The following is a 6,866-nucleotide window of genomic DNA, read 5'->3' on the forward strand; positions in this document are numbered from 1 at the left end:
GACGGAGCGCAGCGGTGGTACACCTGGTCGCGGCCAGACGGGTCTATTCGCCCAAGGATAGACTTCCTGTTTGTGTCACGGGCGTTCTCGGTCAGTTCCACCGGCGTCGAGCCGGTGCTCTTCTCTGACCACTGCCTCCTGCTGGCCGACTGTCACTTACAGGATGACCAGCCAGCCGGCAAGGGGACGTGGAAGCTCAACACGACTCTGTTGACCCCAGAGAATGTCGAGGAGCTTAAGAGAGAGTACGCCGGTTAGAGAACCGTGAAACCCCTCTTTGAGTCTCCAGGCAACTGGTGGGAGACGGTGAAGGAGAACATCAAGAGGTTCTTTGTCCTCAAGGGTGTTTGGAAGGCGAGAGAGAGGCGGGGAAAGCTGTTGCGACTCCAGAAAAGGGTGCAGAACCTGCTCCTTCTGCAGTTGTTGGGGGTCGATGTCACGGAGGACATCCGCGAGGTGAGGGGCCAGCAAGCCTCGCTCTTCGCTGCGGAGGCCTCCAGGATAATCTTCCAGTCCAGGGTTCGCTCCGTGGAGCAGGACAAGACGTGCTCGCGTTTCTTCTTTCAGAAGGTGCGCAAAGAAAGCTCTGTGCTTAGCCGGCTGAAGGAGGACGACGGCTCGGTGACGTCATCTCGGCCCGACATTTTGAGGATCAGCAGTTCCTTCTATGCCGGACTGTACGACACGAAGCCCACGGACAGCACGGCCTCCGAGTCGTTCCTGTCGTCTATCACGGAGGTCTTAGGCGACGGCACGAGGGAGTGGCTGGACCGGCCGATATCCCTGGATGAGCTGACCAGAGCCCTCAAGTCCTTGGAGAGGAATAAGACTCCCGGGAGTGACGGCTTACCGGTCGAGCTGTATTCCGCTCTGTGGGACCTGGTCGGCCAGGAACTGGTGGAGGTGTCCGATAGTGCGCTTCAGGCAGGGGAAACGTGCAAGTCCATGAGGAAGGGCATCATCACCCTCATTTACAAGAGGAAGGGGGAGAGGGAAGAAATTAAGAATTGGCGTCCCATTTCACTATTGAACGTGGACCACAAAATCCTGGCCAAGGTCATAGCCAACCGGGTCAGGTCTGTCCTGGAGTCAGTGATTCACCCTGACCAAACCTGTGCTGTGCCGGGCAGGAAGATTGCTGAGAGCCTCACGCTCATCAGGGATACGATCGCCTACGTGCAGGACAGGAGGGTGGACACCTGCCTCGTCAGCCTGGACCAGGAGAAGGCCTTCGACAGGGTCTCTCATGCTTACATGAGGGACATCCTCTCCAAATCAACAGGTGGGAATCGGACAGTTTTCCCGTCAGATCTGGAGTCAGGCAGGGCTGCCCGCTCTCTCCTGCCATGTTCATGTGCTGTGTGGAGCCCTTCGCCGCATCCATCAGGAAGGACATGTGCCTGAAGGGCGTGACTATCCCAGGCAGCAGAGGCCTTCAGGTCAAGACCTCCCTGTACATGGACGATGTCACCGTCTTCTGCACCGATCGTCGGTCGGTGAGTAGGCTGTTGGACATCTGCAGCCAGTTTGAACTGGCCTCGGGTGCCAAAGTCAATAGGGGTAAAAGCGAGGTCATCTTCTTCGGGAACTGGGATGGCCGCTCCTTCATCCCCTTCACCATCAGGACAGACTACCTGAAGGTGCTGGGTGTTTGGTTCGGTGGAGCTGGGGCGTGCACTAAGAATTGGGAGGAGCGTATCACCAAACTGAAGCAGAAGCTGGGCAGGTGGACGCTCCGGTCCCTCTCCATCGCGGGTAAGATCCTGGTTGTCAGGTGCGAGGGGCTTTCGGTACTGTTGTATGTGGCACAGGCTTGGCCTATTCCCTGGACCTGCGCCGCTGCGGTCACCCGGGCCATCTTCCACTTCATTTAGGGGCCGAGGATGGACCGGGTCCGCAGGGACACCATGTACAAAGACCTGGAAAATGGGGGAAAGGGCGTACCGAACGCCACCCTTGTCCTGACGGCTACCTATGTGTGCGGCTGCATCAAGCTGTGTGTAGATCCTCAGTACGCAAACACCAAGTGTCACTACTTACTGAGGTTCTACCTGTCCCCAGTGTTGCGAAGGATGGGCCTGGCCTCATTGCCGCGGAACGCTCCGAGTTGTTGGACCGTCCCGTACCACCTGTCCTTCGTGGAGAAATTTTTGAAGGGAAACACCTTTGACCACAAGGCCGTCAGGCAGTGGTCAGCACGTAGTATCCTCGAGACCCTTCGGGAAAAGGAGAGGGTCGATCCCGTCATGTGGTTCCCCACACAGACTGCCAAAGTTGTTTGGCAGAATGCCTCATCACCAGAACTTTCAAACAAGCACAAGGACATTGCTTGGCTGGCGGTGAGAGGGGCTCTGCCAGTGAGATCCTTTATGCATGCCCAGAATCTCTGTGCCACCGCAAGCTGCCCTCGAGGTGGCTGGGGGGGAACGAGACTGTCGATCACCTCCTTCTGGAATGTGCCTATGCGCAGAAGGTCTGGAGGGGGATGCAGTGGTATTTGTCGAGGTTCATCCTGAGCAGCTCCATGACGCGGGACTCCGTGCTCTCTGGGCTGTTTCACGGGACGCACACTGAGACCAACATCAACTGCGCCTGGAGGACCATCAATGCCGTGAAAGACGCTCTTTGGTCTGCCTGCAACTTGCTGGTCTGCCAGCTGAAAGAACTGACCCCGACCGAGTGTGGCAGACTGGCGCACTCCAAGGCCCAGGACTGCGTGCTGAGGGACGCGCTAAAGCTTGGGGCAGCCGCTGACAAGGCGCGGTGGGGCAAGACCACCGTATGAAACCCCTCATCCAGAATGGAAAAAAGGGCCCTATCTGGTAACTGGGCCCAGCTGGCGTCTTCCCCAACTGGTCAGGGGGCCAACGGGGACTGTGCGGGGAGACGACTGCCGGGGTATTTTCTTTGCTTTGTTTTTCTGCTTTGTTTTTTTTTCCTTTAGTTGGTGTACGCACCCCCTGGGTAACCCAGAGCGGCTTGCATGATTAGGTAGGTGTATAAATATGTTTTATTTTATGTACATCTTATGAATAAAGTATATTTTTTTCAATTAAAAAAAAGTGACGAAACGTCTGAAAACTAACCTTCCAGCTCAGCGAGCAAACTCACATCCAGAACCTCAACCTGAGCTACAAATCTTCCCAAAACTTGCTGAAGTCAAGGGTATCTGAGTACTCTACCACTCGTGGAGGAACTCAATTTTTGGGAATTAGAGGCATCAACTGGGAGACAGAGAAGGCAATAATTGTAAAGAGGGAGAGCTTAACGCATTAATGGGTGAGATGATAGCTCTTTAGAGGACATGGGGTACCCAGGGTCATCAAAGTGTTACCGATGGCCACTGAAGACATAATTCAACATGGCATGTCAAAATGTATTGCAAATTAGTGAAAAAGGTGAAGTGACCATCGTCCCAGAGGACCATAGAATTACTCCCTCATTCATCAGAAAGACAACTGGTGGTGAATTTAACCCTAAAGTCACTACAACTCAAGGTGTAGATTTAAGAAGGACATTCTTGGTGATCTTGGTTGGTGTGAGAATTGAACCGTACTGTTAGCATCATTCTGCATTACAACCCATCTTCTGCAAGATGGAGCACCGCAGCAAGCCAGGCCAGGCCTCATTGACATGTGGCTCTGGTAGATGTGAGCTGGGTGAATGGATCACTCACTGACAGACTGAATTTGTTGGTGTCTGAAAGGCAAACAGTCTGCTTTTCTTCCCCAATTTTTTCTGCCGCTAAATAAAGTTGAAAGTTTGAAGTCTCTTCTGTGTGTGAGAGTCCAACATTAAACAATGAGAGAAGGTATGACTATACAGGGAATTGGGGAAAAAATAGCACTCCATTAGACAGGGTTGCTAAATAAGACCAGGTTAAAGACAGATAAGCAGTGGCTTGTTTCCTAAATTGCAATTGATTTAAGAATATACAATGCAGTGTCAGATGTGCCACCCATCTGCCACGAGAAGCAGTGGTTTGTGGTTGCACTCCTATGCCATACAAGGTGAAGGGCAGGTCCGAACTGCCAGTGCATGCCAGTACTTCAAAGATGGCACTGCAGCAGTGATCCTTGAGTATTCCAGCAATGGCAACTATTTCTGCCCACAATGAGTGAGAGAAAATAATGACTGGGGTGCCATAAGGGAGTGATGCCTCCTGGAGAGAAATTCTTCATGAAAATCAGCACTTGAAAGAGAAAAATGTGAACTGCAGTGAATGTGTTCTGAGGAAGGGTCACTGGACCTGAAACATTAACTCTGATTTCTCTCCACAGATTCTGCCAGACCTGCTGAGCTTTTCCCACAATTTCTATTTTTGCCCCTAAAAGAAACACTATTTTGGTTAGAGGCAACCCAAGTGAATAGACGTTTGTGACTGAAAAGTGTGTTTGTAAGTATAGACGCCTCCAGATATATTTTACTATATAAAATGGAGTGGGAGGGAAGTTCCTGTTAATATCAGTAGATGATATACTTATTTTTTACCTTGGAAAGCAAACAACATTATGCATGATTCCCCTTTCACTTTGTGATTCTATTTGATTTAAATATTGAATTCCGGAGAAAGATGATTTCTCTTCTCAATAAGAGTGTCCGTGTTATGAACTTCATGAAGGTGGTTTGGGCCACACATAGTGACATTTCGAGGGGAAAACAACCATCTGTAGGTATTTGCTGTGAGTAGCAATTCCACCCTCAATTAATTAAATGTCACGGAGTTGAGTGTTGCAGCATTGTGAAATATTAATGATTTGGCCACATTCTCTGCTTCACAGGGGAAAAAATATCATTTTAGTGACATTGCATTATACATAAGCACAGTAACAGTAACTTTGCTATGCAATGGAAAACATTTAATATACATTTTGGTTATAAAACTGCTTTTGTCTTTGATAGAGGTGGTTTTCTTGAACACTCTGACCAATCTACACAGGAGCAGGGGTAGGACATTCAGTCCCTCAAACCTGCTATGCCATCCAATAACCTCATGTCTGATCTGTGGCCTAACTCCATATGCCTACCTTGGGCCCATATCCCTTGATACCTCGCTGAACGAAAAAAATAGTCTATTTCAGAATTAAATTTCATAATTAATCAGCACCAACTGCAATTTGAGGAAAAGAGTTTCAAACCTTTCCTACTCTTTGCATGTAGAAGTGCTTTCTAATATCTTTCCTGATTGGCCTGGCCCTAATTCTTAGATGTCCTAGTTCTAGAATCTTTGAGCAGTGGAATTTGTTATCTTTATCTACCCCTTCTTATCTGTTAATATCCTGAAAACCTTGATTAGATCCCCTTGACCTTTTAGACTCCAGAGAATAAAGGTCTAATTTGTCCTCTAATCTTTTCTCATCGACCTCTGAAGTTCAGGCTCCATCCTTGTAAACCTGTGTTGAACCCCTTCCAGGGCCAAAACATCCTTCCTAATGTGCAGTACCCAGATCTGCTCACAGTACTCCAAGTGGGATCTAATTAGAGTTTTGTATAACTGTAAAATAACGTCTGCATCCTTATACTCCAACCCTTTAGACATTGAGGTCAGCATCCCATGTGCCTCTTTCATGATTTTCTGCACTCATTTGTGGCATTTTAAAGAGTAATGCACCTGAACCCCTAAATCTCGGTCGAGATCCACTGAGTTCTGAGGAAGGGCCACTGGATCTGAAATGTTAACTCTGTTTTCTCCTCGACAGATGCTACCAGACCTGCTGAGATTTTCCAGCAACTTTGTTTTAGTTCCTGATTTACAGCATCCACAGTTGTTTTGGTTTTTATGATGTATTTTCACTGTATATGGGTCTGAAATTGCTAGTACAAGGAATGCCAAAAGCACCACCCACATTGATCATGTCATATGGATTTGTGGGTAGGACAGATTAGGATCCCAGAGAAGTGAGAACTAACACCTAGTCCTCCTCAAAGCCTCTGTAACACCACTTCTCACACCAACATGGTGATGTTAGGGGAATTATAGTGATAATGTCATTGATTAATCATCCCATAACCACAAACTAATGTTCCCTGGGTCTATGGATTTGTATCATCCCTGCCTGTGTCAGATTATAGAATTTTTACTTCTTAAAACTGTGGTGTTTTAACATAAGCTAGCTTAATTGTTGATCGTGCTACAATTGTCAGTTGTGATTAAACTTCACCAGGTTCTCTGATGTTTTATGAAGAAGGAAATCTGAAACCTTATGACTGCAAGTTCAAATGCCTTAACTGTGCTCAGCTATTTCTTCTCAGCAGCCATGGGTGAAGAGAGAAAAAAAAACTGAGATAATGGGACTGCAGATGCTGGAGAATCCAAGATAACAAAATGTGAGGCTGGTTGAACACAACAGGCCAAGCAGCATCTCAGGAGCACAAAAGCTGACGTTTCGGGCCTAGACCCTTCATCAGAGAGGGGGATGGGGTGAGGGTTCTGAAATAAATAGGGAGAGAGGGGGAGGCAGACCGAAGATGGAGAGAAAAGAAGAGAGGTGGAGAGTAGAGTATAAGTGGGGAGGTAGGGAGGGGATAGGTCAGTCCAGGGAAGATGGACAGGTCAAGGAGGTGGGATGAGGTTAGTAGGTAGGAAATGGAGGTGTGGCTTGGGGTGGGAGGAAGGGATGGGTGAGAGAAAGAACAGGTTAGGGAGGCAGAGTCAGGTTGGACTGGTTTTGGGATGCAGTGGGTGGAGGGGAAGAGCTGGGCTGGTTGTGTGGTGCAGTGGGGGGAGGGGACGAACTGGGCTGGTTTAGGGATGCGGTGGGGGAAGGGGAGACTTTGAAACTGGTGAAGTCCACATTGATACCATTAACCTGCAGGCGGAATATGAGTTGCTGTTCCTGCAACCTTTGGGTGGGATCATTGTGGCA

Source organism: Stegostoma tigrinum, chromosome 13 (assembly GCF_030684315.1).
Source record: "Stegostoma tigrinum isolate sSteTig4 chromosome 13, sSteTig4.hap1, whole genome shotgun sequence".
Classification (NCBI taxonomy): Eukaryota; Metazoa; Chordata; class Chondrichthyes; order Orectolobiformes; family Stegostomatidae; genus Stegostoma; species Stegostoma tigrinum.